Genomic DNA, 17576 nt, shown 5'->3' on the forward strand with positions numbered 1-17576 from the left:
AATGTCAAAACAAAAGGATGGTGTTTAATATTTAATCACAGCCAAGAACTAAGAGTAATTTTTGGTTAAATACATCTAGAGTGCACCAAAGAGTTATGTGTTTGTTTTTGACTTTGCAAAGTTTCGATTGCCAGGAACAGTTCACCCAAATATGAAAATTTGCTGTAAATGTACTCACCCACATGCAGGAAATCCAAGATGTATTTTGTTGAGTTTGTTTCTTCATCAGAACAGATTTGGAGAAATGTAGCATTACATCATTTGCTCACCAATGGATCCTCTGCAGTGAATGGGTGCCGTCAGAATGAGAGCCCAAACAGCTAATAAAAACATCACGATAATTCACAAGTAATCCATCAATTAATGTCTTGTGAAGCGAAAAGCTGCATTTTTGTTAGAAACAAATGCATCAAGATATTTTTTACTTCAACCTAATTGCTTTGCTCCAGTGAATATTATTTTAACTGTCCAGATTATAAAAAAAATAGACTATTAAACTAGACCATTCATGTTTCATCTATTAATAATTTCTTGATATTAGGAAAATCTAGCTGAAATATAAGGGGTGTCTGATCAACATGTGAAACACAAGTAGGTATACATGGTCTTTGGGTTTGTTCCTGTAATATGTGTATGTAGCATGTTGTCAAAGCATCTTATACCTATATATATATGGGTCACCTCCTCTGAACAGTTCAGTAATGTCATTTCAGTAAACTTTCTCTGCTAAGACAGGATATAGAAAACACTTATGTTAATAAATGCAGCGCTGCACCCTAGTGGTCATTAACACATTACATAGTTTATTGTGAATTATTTTTGAAGGTGAAAAATGCATAGTTGCATGTTAGATTTTGCAGTTTAGAATTTTTGTTTTATAAATAAAGTATGAATTATGCATCTAATGAATTTGGATTTTAAATTTGACTTTTTAAACTAATTTCTTTAACTTTTTGACTAAGGTTAATCATCCTAATTTAAGTTCAGACAGTGGCTCTCATCTGGTTAGATATAGCATTAGATGCAATTTGCATTAGATATAGACACAGACTAAACAGGAAAATTAACAATGAATCTTTTCTCGCTGAACCATTTTTATTTTGCATTTTATTTTTCATTTGTAAGTTGCTTTGGATCTAATTTGACTGGTTTTAAGTTGTAGACACATTTTTTAGATAAATAGATTTGCACCAATTTACTAAACTTTAATGCATGCAAAACCTTTGATTTCTATAAAAATATATATATTGGATTTTCTCCTCTTTTTTAAAGTTGATAAGTTCATTAATTTTGCTGTCCCTCTAAATATGCTTGATTATATATATATTTTTTTTATTACATGCAGCATTTTTTTTCTTTGCAGACTGTAACCCTGTCAGCATTAGTTTAATGCCACCGAGATCCTGTTAGTTTTTATTTATATTTCAGTATATTAGTACATTGAGACTTTATTTCAAGTAGCTAAAACATTTTTTTTTTTAATGATTTTAGTTTCAGTTTTAGTTAACTGTGAACCCTATCAGCACATTTTAAGTCACAACTTACTAGTTCAGAGCTGAAAATGCTCTGCCTAAATGTATGTTGACCAAAAGCCCTTGTGTAATAATAAGAGTGTCACTGTGAGCAGACGCCCATAAGCAATGAATTGGATGAAAGCAGTCCATTTACTCTGAAATGTGTCAGTCAACAGATTTTAAACAGACCATTTAAGATCAGTAAATCAAGGTGATGTGAATTCACTTCACTTATTCCATCAGTAAACAAAAAGCCTTATCAAAATCAAATGATAACCAGTGGTCCATAATCCATTTTGTATGTTTGACATTCAAGTGTTTTCTTGTTTCTTGAAAATGGATCTCAAAATTACGGCAGCAGTGGGGAGTCTGACTTGAAAGTATAGTGTTTGCTGCAAAGACATTAACCATGCTTGAACTCTGCCCGTTTTTTCCCACTTTTCCTTTGGTTTGTGTTGTTGCCAATCCATCAGAGAGAATACCCCCTCCTGTTAAAAGTAATGACTGAATGAGTGTTTGGCTTTTCTGTCGCCTACAGCCAGTCAGCAGCGTAACGCAGCTTCATTACGCCAGTGTGCTGTGGGGCCCAACTTCCAGCGTCAACTTCCAGGAGAAAGATTTCCACCCAATGAATGAATGAATTCCTGCTAGCATTCCATTATGTGAATAATAGATGACATTAGCCACATTAGTGACATTAGTAACATTAATTAGAGGCGTTTAACACACACACACAATCTTTTTTTAATTGAATGATCAATTTAATGAACACACACACAATAAAATGTCTCTGTAACTCATTTACACATACCATATAAAAGTAAAATCAGTAGAATTAACAACTCGGTCTCATCCCAAGTCGTCACATATTGACGCTTTGGTTTTGGCGTCGCTTTTTGACGCTCAAGGTACCCCTTTAGCGTCACTTTTCGGCGTCGATATGCTAACGCGCTATTGGGAATTTTATCTTCATAATAAGGTTGCCATTATTGCCTATATGTAGAGGTGTGATTTGCAAAAACCAAGCGTCAATATGTGATGAGTTGGGATGAGACTGTGTTAGAATTAAAGCTCTGGTGTTGAATTATCCACACGTTTTCGTTTTTTTGTTTTTGTTTTTTCCTCAAATTTCAGACCCTATTATGTGTAAATCACCTTGTGAGTGATTTACCTCATTCACAATATGTATTTATAACATCATATTGTTTTACAACTACATTTATGTGATATGCGCTCCTTTTCTCAGAGAGACATTTGCGTTGATTCACGATGCGTAGCAGGCAAAGAGGTTACAATTATCAACAAGACACCTAAAGTAAGTGTTATACCTCATTTATAATGCTTTTTGTAACATCATATTGGCAAATCAAACCATTGTAAACTCCCCAAATTTAAAATGGTAATATAAGTCATTGGTTCGTGCATGTCTCGTGAACAAATATCATATCATGAAGCTTGTACATTGAGTTATTTTGATGTGTCGATTTACTGGGTTTGAGTGCTATTTTAGAATATTCATTTGAAATAACTCTTTTCAGTATACGCAAACTTTATGTATTGAGTGAGTTAAATAAATACAAAAATTCAAGTGATTTTGTCACCTCACAAGAATGTGTTTTGTGTTCATCAAAAGCGAGTTATAGGGGTTTGGAATTACATTTTTGATTAAATAATTCCTCTAATGTTGTTACAGATGGTTCATGCTGGAATAACTGAAAAATCATAAAGAAATGTGTTTGAGTATAAAGTCATCAGTACATTGTAAAGTTGGATGAAAAGAGCTCTTTGTTAACATTTTTAGGACACGTAACAGACATGGGTAAGCCACATTTCCATATTTAAGATTATTGATTGTCATGCATAACTTTTTGATCATTCATATTTTTGTATTTGCCTAATTATAATTAGAAGTCTGGACTCTTTCTAGTAGGGCTGCCCTCGACTAAAGATTTTCTAAAGACTGTTTATTTTTATTTTTTATTGACAGCCCCCATTTTTAACAATTTAACTACCCCAATAGGTTGATGCTGGAGAAAATTAACAAAGCATCAGGGAACATCTGCGTGTAATGAAGGAAGAAACAGAGAAGTTTAGACCAAACGTAGAGATCCTCAAAGAAAGGATGGCACTGATAAAATGCTATCGGACAAATTTTGTGTCCAAATATAGCACAGAGGAGACTCTCTCCGAGTTCTTGTGTTTCAAACTGGCCAACATGTTCAGTACAGCAGTGTGTTAATTGCCTCCTTATTTAATTGTATGACTATATTTTAATGCATGTCTTTCCTCCTTTGCCTTCCTCTTAACATAAGCTCCTTCTGGATCTGTGAGACCACGCCAATGTTGATGTGGACCAACAAATTCTCACACAGCTCTCTGTAATGACATCCCGAGTCCTTCAAGTTTCACAAAGTCCCTTGAAGGAGGCGTTCAGGTGCATGTTTGATGACTGTGAAGATGGCAGACTCAAAAAAGGTCATTAAATCATTACTGATTTTAATTTATAAATGTGTGTTATTGGAGTAATTACATTATATTTTGATAACCCTAGTGAAAAATAAAAATACTGAAATGTATTTGAAATCCGTTTATTTCATGCTACATATACTACAAATATATTTACTTATTTATGTACTTAATAAAAATACCCTGCAACTGTACTTTTGGTGTACTAAACAGGTATACTTTAAAGTCTGCTAAACTGGAACTAATTGTGTACTTAATGCATTTTAATTGTGCGTCAGTAGTGCTGAAGTCCAACTAAATATAAATTGAAGTATATTTGATTGTTCTAAAATGGAACTATACTTTAGGTACACTTTAAATATCTTGCTTTTAAAGACTGATATTATTCAAAGATCATACAATCCTCATCAATAGTGACATTAAAACACATTTTAGGCTTAATATTAAGAAATGGGGATTTTGCACAAGTAGTACTCCAAATAAAGTTTAATTATAATTTTTATATCAATAAGTCTCGAGCGATAGGTCAGAAACATGTTAATAGATTAAATATGTTAATAGATTTGAACTATACTTAGTATGAAATAAATGTATATTAAATAGCGCTGTCAAACGATTAATCGCATCCAAAATAAAAGCTTTGTTTACATAATATATGAGTGTGTACTGTGTATATTTATTATGTATATATAAATACAAACACATGCATGTATATACTTAAGAAAAATATGGTATGTTTGTATAAATAATATAAATATATAAATATATACATGTAAATATTTTCAAAATATATACTGAATGTGTATGTATTTATATATATATATATATATATATGTGTATATATATATATACATAATAAACAAACACAGTACACATATATGTTATGTAAACAAAAAGTTTTATTTTGGATGCGATTACTCACGATTAATTGTTTGACAGCTCTAATATTAAATATATTACTTTTTACTAGGGAAAACTTACTGATAAAACATATTAAAAGGTTGATTGGTTGCAGTTTCTCAGATAAGTAATTCAAGTCTCTAGAACTGGCCTCTGAGGGGCAGCATTTTCCTACATCTACACCATCCTTCACCACAACCAGCTGATTACAGACTGACAGAAAGAAACACTTCAAGTCTGCCTCTGGAAAATGACAGTAGTAATTTTTGTGTTGACTTGAGAAAGTTTGCACAGTCTGCAGAGGTGAACCTTTAAAATGCCCCATTTCCCAAAGCTGAGAACACAAGGAGCACGCTGCAGGTCACAGCCATTTTACTGCGGGAGTCAGTCTGACAGACTGCAGATGCTCATTTTGACAAATGACTTGAGACGAGTGTTTAATTAAGCATTTCATTACTCTGCTCTCATAAAGCAGACAATGCTCATGAAATATGGGCTATAGATGATGCAGAGACGTTTCAATAATCGCTGTCTGCTATCAAAAAGATGAAAGAACAAGGAATAGATGGAAGAAAGTTATTCATTACTATCTGATGGTTCTTTAAAATGATGTATTCCAAGCTCATAATGATCTAATGTGTATATCTCAGAACACATTACTGATTAAACCTTTTAGTAAGGTGGACTCTATCAGGCTGTTTCCCCTTATATTTATGGTTATCTGAGCAAATTCCTAACCCCAAATAGTAAACTTTACATTGTTAGTGCTACAGACATGAACTATTCCTCAAATCACAAGGCTAGCAACCTCCCAAACATCCTAGCAAACTCATCACAACTTGAAATCAACTAAGAGCACCTTAGTAACTGCATAGTAACTGAGTAGCAAACTCCCGTGGTAAAGTAACTCTTCAGAAAATGTAAACATTTTATTTAGTTCTAAATAAATTTTATTTAGTTCTAAATATTGCTCTATTCAAAATGTTTGTGAGTTACTTTATTTTGCTATATTAATTTATATAGCATAATATATAAATGCAATATTAATCCATCATTTTTGCTATATTAATGAATAAATACATTGCTATATTTTGCTATATTAACAAGATAGATAGATAGATATAGATCAACAGACAGACATAATGAACGACAGACAGTTAGACAGACAGTTAGACAGACAGATAGACAGACAGACAGTCAGACAGACAGACAGACAGACAGACAGACAGACAGACAGACAGACAGACAGACAGACAGACAGACAGACAGACAGATAGATAGATAGATAGATAGATAGATAGATAGATAGATAGATAGATAGATAGATAGATAGATAGATAGATAGATAGATATAGACAGACAGACAGAACGAACGAACGATAGACAGACAGACAGACAGACAGACAGACAGATAGATAGATAGATATAGATCAACAGACAGACAGAACGAACGACAGACAGACAGACAGATAGAAAGATATAGATCAACAGACAGACAGAACGAACGACAGACAGTTAGACAGACAGATAGACAGACAGACAGACAGACAGACAGATATACCTGTCTATGTAGGCAGTAGACAGAAAGACAGCTGACTAGGTTTTGAAACGGAGTGTATTTTTCATAAATTTGATTTGAATGTGGCTCAAAGTCAGCAGAACCAACAGAAAATCCTTTAACAATCAGTGCTGTGTGTCTGGCCTCACACACTCACCCACTCAAAACAGAAAATCTATACGCTAAACGGAAGGCACTGGAAATCCTATTAGCGCTGCCGTCCTTGGATCAGCGCTGATGGCGTGTCTGTGACACCCACATGACCCCGACTTTGCATCATTAACATTGTGTTTGGACAACTGTATGTGTGAACCGCTAAAAAATGAGACCCCACGGCGTCCACAAACATCCCGATACCCGGAGTTTAAAGCCCACGGGGCTCGTTTCGTCACACTTTCTCCTTCAAAAGCAAGCTCCAGGTGAAGAGCGTCTTTAACACTGATCTGGAGTGAGCCTCCCCTGTGCGAATCGCAACCTGAGGCACTACAGACGGAGTCATGAACTTGGTTTCGCATCAGTGTAAAGGGAGCGTACTAACTCTTTAAAGCAGGTGAGGTTGAAAATGAGGCTGTCAGACTTCTGCCTCCTCTTCCTCTCATCCTTTATGAGTCATGAGTGGGTAGGAAGACTTTTGAGTCGCTGCCAGTCAAGAGATGCAGCGTGCCACACAGCTGAGGCAGAAATGGGTCACCGAGTGTCTGTCGCAGAGATTAATCGCTAAAGGCCTTCATTGCTCACTTAAGATTTCTTATGTTTGCATTTGTGTATTGTTTTGACACGATGCACCCAGAATCCACTGCTGTTGTTAAACAAATGGCCATAGTGACATGTTAAGGCATTGAATTATTGCCAGTGTCATATTCTGCAAGTGCTTAGATGTGAATTAGTACCAAAACATAGTGAGCTGCCCTTGTCTACATCCTAACTGAAATGGAACCTCATAAATGTAAAATTTGAAACGCTCTAGTAGACAGATGCATATATATATTCCATTTAAAAAATAAATTGAATAAAAAAAAAATGATATATATATATATACACACACACACACACACACACACACACACACACACACACAAAACCCGACTTTTAAAAAATTTGAATAGAATGAAAACTAAAAGAATTTCAAATCACATTAGCCAATATTGTATTCACAATAGAACATAGATAACATAACAAATGTTTAAACTGAGAAATTTTACAATTTTATGCACAAAATGAGCTCATTTGCGGAACGTTGTTTTTAAAGTATTCCGCAATCTTTTTCCGCACTCTTCCACAGATTGGAGAGCCTCTGCCCATCTTTACTTCTGAGAGACTCTGCCTCTCTAAGACATCCCTTTTATAGCTAATCATGTTACAGATCTGATGTCATTTAACTTAATTAGTTGCTAGATGTTCTCCCAGCTGAATCTTTTCAAAATGTCTTGCTTTTTCAGGCCTTTGTTTCCCCCGTGCCAACTTTTTTGAGACCTGTAGCAGGCTTCAAATTTGAGATGAGTTCATTTAGTGGATAAAAGTGTAAAATTTCTCCATTTAAACATATATTATGCTCTCTTTGTTCTATTGTTTCGATAAAATATTGGCTCATGTGATTTGAAAGTCTTCAAAAATAAAAAAATAAAAAACTTCCAGGAATTTGGGTTTTGTGTGTGTGTATATATATATATATACAGTATATGAATGAAATGTAAGTATATTTGGTCACTGTTACAGGATGTGGTTGTAGAAGAATGCGCACAACGAGGAATAGACGAAAAGGAGTATTTTTTATTAAGCTACAACACACAATACCATTATTTAACATTAATCCAAGAAACTGAGGACTTATAAAGGGACCAACCAAACGAGGAAATAAGATAATTAATTAAACACAGGTGATGAGAATGAATGAACTAACAAGGAACTGATGAGGAAAACCGGAACGAAACCAAATAAGGGCAAACAGGAAACTAAACAGAAACCAAACCGTGACAGTCATTTTGTATTAAGGTCCAATTCTTGCTGTCAACAAACTGTTAACTATGACTTTTGCCTCAAACTCCTAAATTGCTGCTGATTAATAGTAAGTAAGGTATTTGTTAAGTTTAGGTATTGGGTAACATTAGGGATGTAGAATATGGTCATGCAGAATATGTGCTTTATAAGCACTAATAAACAACCAATATGTTCATAGTTCATAGTGAGAATTAGTCTCTATACTAAAGTGTTATATTTATATAATTTTTTGCCAATTTATCTGGTTAATTTTGCTGAACTTGTCCCAATTAAGTCTGTGATTGATTGATTGATTGATTGATTGATTGATTGATTGATTGACTGAGCAAAATAAAAAGGAGGTTTAATAGAATGTACACTACTGTTAAAAAGTTCAGGGTAAATGTTTTAATGTTTTTGAAAGACAGCTCTTCACCAAGGTTGCATTTATTTAATAAAAATACAGTATTAACAGTAATATTGTGAATTATTTTTACAATTTAAAACAACCGTTTTTAATTAGAATATATTTTAAAATGTAATTTATTCCTGTGATGTAAAGCTGAATTTTCATGATCATTACTTCAGTTTTTAGTCTCACATGATCCTTCAGAAATCAGTTGTGCTGCTTAATAATTTGTGGAAACTGTGATACATTTTTTACTGTGATACTTTTTTTTTGAAGATTCTTTAAAGAATAAAATGTTCAAAAGAACAGCATTTATTTGAAATACAAATCATTATTTGTGTTGTCACTTCTGGATAATTTAATGCATCGATGTTGAATGAGTATTTATTTCTATATTAATTTCTTTACTCACCCCAAACTTGTCAGAATGTGGTTATGATGCCTTAAAATAGCATCTAGTGCACTAGATTTCGGAACAGAACAACTGTGTGCAAAACATTTGCTCTCGTAGTTATCAAATTAACGAGGCAAGTTTAACATATCTGCTTTCATAGTGATTATCACAAATATGGTTTTAACAAATGGCAACGCTAGCCAGGCTTTTAATTCAGGAAATTTAAATAAGTTGTTTCAACAACAGCCTACACTTACTGTAACTAAGATCTAAAATTCGTACTTTTCAGTCTTAATTAATCAGTGCCTCCTTTTCAAGTAGATTTAAAGCTTATGGTGCATGTGCAAAGGAGCATGGGAAAAGAGCAGGGAGAGTTATGAGTTCAGCCCGGCCGGTGTGGAAAAAGCGAGGAGGGTCACATCACAACTCGCATATTAATCAGCAAAGAAGCCGTATTGATCAGGTAAGCATATCAAAGCTTTCCTAGCTGCCAACGATCACTGTGCAACAACATACAGTAACAGATGCTGTTTCCTGTGTACATGTGCGCATGGACTGACAAGAAATAGGATGGAGGGGGTGGCTGCGGCAGGCGGCGGTAATCGCATGGTAAACAGCTGTGTGCGGCTAACTCAAAATTCACTGGAGAGGAGCATGCTCGCTTCTTAAAGCAGAAGGAAATATGATTGCAGTTGGATGGATTTGGATTGAAATATTGCAACGTTTTTTTCCCATAATCCCTCATGCCTGAATATACGAATGTTATGGATGTGTTTTGAATGTTTATTTGTAGTATTGCATCAATGAATCCAGTGGGTGAGATGTTTGAAAGCATTGTAGCTTCATCACATTTGAATTTCCTCATTTGATTGGGATTGGATACACTGTAAACACGGTTACAGTATTATTACTGTAATTGCGTTTACAGTATAAAATGACTTTACTGTATTTTCAATTACAGTATTATAACCGTATTTTCATTTACAGTATTATTACCGTATTTTCATTTACAGTATTTTTTTTACCTGTAAAAAACAACCAAATTGTGATACAGCACTGTAATCCATGATTTTTACCACCCCGACCCCATAAAAATCACAATAACCCATGAGCATTAGTTCTGATAATATTATTTTTAATTGTTGAACATTTTCTTTTTAAAAGTACAAATTACAAGTCTTGATCTCTAGGATGAACTAGCTGAAAAAAGGGCATCACCACAGCCCCCTGGGCACTTTGTATCATGGCAAAACATACACATACTGAAAAGCAAAAACAAGCAACTACACAAACAGTCAAGAGTTTTTAGAATTCTCTTCTGCTCACCAAGCCTGCATTTATTTGATCCAAAATACAGCAAAAGCAGTAATACTGTGAAATATTTTTACTATTTAAAATAACAGCTTTCTATTTGAATATATTTTAAAATGTAATTTATTTCTATGATCAAAACTACATTTTCAGCATCATTACTCCAGTCTTCAGTTTCACATGATCCTTCAGAAATCATTCTAATATACTGATAAACATGTATTATTATCATTATTATCATCATACATATTTAAAACAGTAGAGTACACTTTTTCAGGATTGAAAGGCTTTGTTTCTTCATCAGAACAGATTTGGAGAAATGTAGCATTACATCACTTGTACACTAATTGATCCTCTGCAGTGAATGGGTGCCGTCAGAATGACAGTCCAAACATCGCAATAATCCAAAAGTAATCCACACCACTCCAGTCCATTAGTTAATGTCTTTTGTAGTGAAAAGCTGTGTGTATGGATTTTTTTTTTGTTTGTTTGTTTTTTGCTTGTAAACAGTGCCTGATCTGTGCATATTTCTCTCCTAATTCAGACGTGACGACTCTTCCAATGGAGAAAGAAATTGTGAATAGAGGACTCATATTTTAGTCAGAGGCAACATTTTGCCGTTAATTGTTGGACTAAAGTGGTGTTGATTACTTGTGGATTATTGTGATGATTTTTTTCAGCTGTTTGGACTCTCATTCTGACGGCACCCATTCAGTCCAGAGGATACATTGGTGAGCAAGTGATATAATGCTAAACTTCTCCAAATCTGTTTCCATGAAGAAACAAACTCATCTAGAGTACATCTTGGATGGCCTGAGAGTGAGTACATTATCAGCAAATGTTTTCTATTATAAACTATTCCTTTAAAACTGCTATATCAAGGTTACTATCTTGGAAACTTTTTCCATGTCCAAGGCAGGAATTTTAAACCACAAAATATAGCGTTAATGCGTCATAAAAATATGAAAGTGACGTGACATACGGCCAAGTACGGTGACCCATACTCAGAATGTGTGCTCTGCATTTAACTCATCCAAAGTGCACGCACACAGCAGTGAACATACACCCGGAGCAGTGGGCAGCCATTTATGCTGCGGCGCCCGGGGAGCAGTTGGGGGTTCGGTGCCTTGCTCAAGGGCAAACAGTCGTGGTATTGAGGGTGGAGAGAGCGCTTGACATTCACTCCCCCCACCTACAATCCCTGCCGGCCCGAGACTCGAACCCGCAACCTTCGGATTACAAGTCCGACTCTCTAACCATTAGGCCACGACTTCCCCAATAATTATATGACCATTATATAGTCATATATTTCCATGACAACCATCAATTTTACTCCTAAATTTAATATTTAGGTGCATATAGAGCTAATTAATAAAGGGACATCCATTTTATTTTCAAAAGTTTTATAAAGTAATTTTCACTGTCATTTTTATTACAGAGTGCTATTAAAGATGTGGTAGAAATTACAGTCTGGTATTGTAAAAGAAAAATTACATAAATCTCCCATGATGCATGTCTGTCAACATAAATGATACTGGTGACAGAGTGCAAGCAGCATTTTATGAGTTTATTTTCTACATGGCCAAATGTGGCCATAGTTGAAGAAACACCTGGATCTTTATGGGGATTTAAATCTCATAGCTGCTGAAATGATTTGAAAATCTTATGCCTGCTGGGGGAAAAAGTGTGGAAGGTGGAAAACAGTATATGTTGAAAAACAGGAACTATATTTCACCCCCATGTCTGAATGAATCCTGCTTTTAAATGACGTTTCCTGTTATTATGTTTTTTTTTTTTCTGAGCTGTTGGTTTTGTGCTCCATCTCAGCACGGGCTTCATTAATCAAGCAGTCCGGAGAGAAATGGCTCACCTGCTTGCTGAGGCGTTTATCGTTAGCTAATTTCCTGGCGGGATGCCTGTCATGCTGTGTTAAAAACCAGGAACAAGTGTAAAAAAAAAAAAGGGCCAGGATCTCAGGACTGTATCTGCTCTGTATATTTCTTTATATCAGCAGACCTGTCTGAAAGTGGGAAAAAGTGCATAATAATAAGTTTGTTACACATCTGAACTGTGTGGATTGCTGTTCCATAATTGAATTTTGAGTTAGAAGTTTCAAAGGCAATTTTATCAGTGTGCATGAAAGAAATGCCTTGATTGGATTTCCTTTATTTGATTTCTAGAGGGCCACATTTATTGATATTTTTAATTATACGCAGACATATATTGGTGAACTTCACAAACTCTATAAACGATATAAACCATCTGCATTTCACCTCAAATAAAAAAAAAAAAGAAATGATGGTTTTAATCCCTTCATGCTGTTCATACCTTTGAAGATGTATAGTGGCTATTACGGGACCAAACCGATTTATGATTTTTCTTACATAATTATAACGTATTACTACTTTTCATGTAAAAAAAATATATATATTTTTTGTATTTAGAATGCTTCATGCAGTATATTTTATTTTGAGTAAAAAAATAATAATTTTGAACAAGTTCAAAATGACAACAGGGTTAAAGAACAGGGTCAAAGTTCTGCTCAGTTTTCATTCTTATAAAAAATATATATTTCATTTTTATTTACCAGTATTTCTAGGCCTTCACATTTGTGTTGCCTTTACTATATGCTGATTTTAATTAATAATATTGTATTGCAGTTGCATTATCTGTATTTTAATAAGATTTTAATAAGAATCACTACTGAGATTGATGAAAATGTCAAAAAACAAACAAACAAACAAACAAACACATAACTCAAAGATAAAAAAAAAAAATCTAATTCCTTCATGCAAAATATAATTTTTTCTATTTTTCCTTTTACATTTTAGGGAATATCAATATAATTCAGCCTATATTTAGAAAAAAAAAACAAAAAAAAAAACCTTGAAGTTTGTGGGCTGATCGGTAGTTTGAAACATCTGCCTCATTCAGTTCAGCGAAGACGTGACTTTTCATTAAAATTACTTGCCAATCATTTCTAATAACTGTCAAATAGTCAAACATCTTGTCCACAATAGCAAGTGCAATACAAACAGGGGGAAAAAAAACATAATTATACATTGCTCAGAGATTAAAATAAACATTCGTAATTAACATGCAGCTCAGACATCACCCAAATGGGAGAAAGACAATGCACGGCGAGATCCTAGTTAGACATCTGTGAGAGCGACTGAGGCTTCCAGGAGCTATCGGTAGAAAAACCCCTGCAGCTCGGGCCCAGAACGGCTCACGGCAGCTGGAGCCAAACCCCACAGCTGACAGCTGGTTTGGGCTGAGGCTGGTCTACGTGACCCGGCTAGTTCCAGCTCCGTTGACAAGGATGCACAGAGACAGAAACGCTCAGACAATATGGCATTCACACAGTGATCACAGAAGAGTGCACAGTGTAATCGCCGGGTCTGAGCTGAGAATGTAACATTTTTGTTAGAGGCACACAAGGATAGTATATTTACATATCAATATGAACAATGGTCATTGTTTGATTGCAGGGGTTTCATTGTATCGTTTTGTATGGGAGGCGTCACAGTGAGTTGCAGTCATATCCATATACAAGCACTCCCTCTGGAGCCCAGGATCAACTCACCTGACAGTCTGTCTGAACACTTCTCAAATGAGTTTGTGTCTGTCTGCACTGACTGATGCATCAAAACAACTGCAACTGCAACTGCACACTTATTAGCACCTCGTTTTTTCTAAATGAAGGTTTTGTTGGTTAGTCCCTCCTGGTAGATGTTGAAACTACCAGCAGGACTCTTTGCTAACACGCAAAAAGAGCTTGAAGATGATCTAAACTACAAATTATTTGTATTGTTTATTTTTATTTTTTATTTTTTTCATAGCATTGTCTGGTTTTGTTTAGAATTTATTTTCTTTTTCTTTTAAATGTTTTTAAATCTACCTCTCTATCTATCTGTCTGTCTGTCTGTCTATCTGTCTATCAAGAAATGAAGATTACATACACTAAGTTATTTTAATTTTTTAATTTAAATTTTATTTTAACACTGTTTTTCTGGTTTTATTTTAATGTTTAGTAATTATTTCTTTTTTTTTAGTTCGTGAATATTAAATGTTTTAAATCAATAATGTATGTTCGTTTTAGCTTTTAGAAACAAAGATTACTGGAGTATGTTTAATAATAATACTATTTGAGCCTATCTACTTCAAAATGTAATTTAATGTTTTACTTGCTGTTGCCCGAGCGCCCCCAAGAGCCTGCTTCTCCTAAATTGTTCCCAGAGGGGAACCTCCCAAATAATTTTTTTTTGGGGGGGTGCATATAGTCACGGCCTGTGTAGCCAGGCCAAGGGTCAAGGCCACGGAACTCCCTGATCTGCCATGGCCCCATAATATGGCCATAAAATAATGTCCCGTCCCTGTCCCTGTCCCGCCATGGCCTCCCGAGTCTCCTGATCCGCCCTGGAGGCTTCCCTTGTCTCCTACCTGTCCTGGCCCTGCTCCAGCCTCCAGGGCGCCCGCCCCCCCTCCCCGATGTGACTGTCACAGTGCGGGACGCACCTTCCGGGAGGGGGGCGATATCTGTCATGGTTTGGTTTCTGTTTAGTTCCTGTTTGTCCTTATTTGGTCCGTTTCCTGTCATTAGTTAATCATCGTTTATTCCATTCACCTGTCTTGTGTTAATCATCTTGTTTCCTCATTAGTTTGTGTTCTTTATACGCCTTGAGTTCAGCAGTCTTCTTCTTTGTGTCTTAAAGTTATGTTTACGCTGTTATTCCTGTTGTTAAATACGTTTACTCTATTAAAGAACCTGATTATTCAGAATCCCTCATCTTCCTGCCTTCCTACTTCAGCATCTCATAACAGCTGTTTCTTTGAAATTATTTGTTTCTGAGTGAAAATTATTTCCTATAGCAATTTACCTACACCTACTCACTTACCGTCCTGCAAACCTTTTAAAGGGATAGTTTACCAAAAAATGAAAATTACTCCATGATTTGCTCACCCTCAAGCAATCCTAGCTGTTTATGACTTTCTTCTTTCAGACAAATAATACTGGATTGATACAAAAAAATGTCCTGGCTATTCCAAGCTTTATAATGATAGTGAATGGGTGTTGAATAGAACAATAGAAGCCCAATAAAGTGCATCCGTCTATCATAAAAAAGTGCTCCACACGCTCCGGGGTGGATAGGGCAAAACAAAACACCTGTCATGTATAAGAAGTAAGAAAAAAAAAGAGGATTTGTAAAGAAAAATGTCGGAGGATTTTGATTAAAACCTGGAGACTGGTGTTTCTCGTGAGACCGGCATATTCTCACCGGAGCTTATGCTATGCCTACGTCACCTGCTTGAAACGCCACACTCTCATGAACATGCGTACAACATAATATTCATTAAACATTTCTAGGTGAACTATCCCTTTAAGTCTAATTCAATCCTTTCTTTAACCAATCACAATAATGCATCTATATTGGCTCAGACAGTCTCGCCAAATCTATTTCAAACAACCTTTTTTCTTTTCCTTTATGACTAGTCACAATCATTCTGAGTCATGTGCATTGATCACTAATCTTTGTGAGCACTAGTTACAAATCAGTAAAATAACTGTAACTGACTGGCAGGTGTATTTTCTAAATTTAACGAACAATCAAAGGTCAAGAAGTAAGTATTCCATAAGGAAAGACATTATCAGACCTGAATCAGTCAACACCACTGAATATCACATACTATGAATAATAATTCAGGGATGACGACGGATGTAGTTTTGTTCTTTGCCCTCAATTATCTAGTTATTCCATAACACCACAGGTGTTTTGAATATATTATATCATAATTCATCTTACAAAGTGTAGCTTTAACAAACAACCCACTGTGTCTTGAAATGACAAGGTCTTCATACCAGATGGTTGCACTGCAAGGCACTTTACACTGAAAAAGGACAATTCTGTCCCACTGAGATAGAAAATATATATATATCTTGACCAAAGAAGCATGAACTTGAGAAAAATTGTGTGTTTAATGAATCAGCCATTTATGATGTGGCTTAGCGGTTAAAGATCTTTCAAAGATAAAGTAAAAATTGTTAATTAATAAACTCCTAACACTTTATTTTAAGGTGTCTTTGTTACACAAGTCAGATGTGCTTATGATTATAATAGCAATTAATTATGCATAATTGCAAGTAACCCTAACCCTAAAGCAAACACCCTAATCCTAACTATATAGTAAGTACATGTACTTAATTAATATTACACAGTCCTTAAATGTATAATTACACTGTAACCATGACCTCTTATGTTAAAATAATTGTATTATTTGAGATTAGTGCTGGGCAACATTAATCATGATTAATTGCATCCAAAATAAAACATTTTCATGTACATAATATATGTGTGCGAACAGTGTATATTTATGTATATATAAACACACACACATGCATATATATATATAATGCTATTTTATTTTAGCAGTTTACAGTTTACAGTTGTCAGAGTCACGTCGTCATAGGAATCGTGAAAACTAATAACACAATTACATCCCCATTTATTTAAAGCCAGCCAATCAGTCTGCCAGATTGAGATGTTATCATGATAATATTTTCGATTATAACGTTATTTTTGTTTACTAAACCACACCTGATCTCCGTGGCCTCCATGTGACCCCGTCCTCTTAACATCTCAGTCTGTCTATTCTCCTAACTGCATCTTCGACTTCAGTTCTCCGAGCTTTGTTTTTCTTCCTGACCTGCCGTCTAGTCTTTGATCACAGCTCTGCCCTAAAGGCAGCCTGCCAACGCTAAACTTATCCAAACCACTTTCTCTCACCTCCAAACACACCGTAAGGACCGCCCCGCATCTCAACCAGTGTTTATTTTCCTCCGTCTATCACGACCTGCCACTCATCATCACTCAAACAGACTCCAAAAGTTGCGCTCCTAAGATGAAAGGAGAGTCTGCAGCAGGGACACATCAACCTCAGCAAACGCGAGTAAATTTGAGGCGCGTCTTCCTAAATCCGTAATTTCCACGTCCTCAAATGGAGATTGACTTCAGCTGCCCTCCAAACAGAGAGAGACGGGCTGCACGG

Source organism: Barbus barbus (assembly GCF_936440315.1).
Source record: "Barbus barbus genome assembly, chromosome: 37".
Lineage (NCBI taxonomy): Eukaryota > Metazoa > Chordata > Actinopteri > Cypriniformes > Cyprinidae > Barbus > Barbus barbus.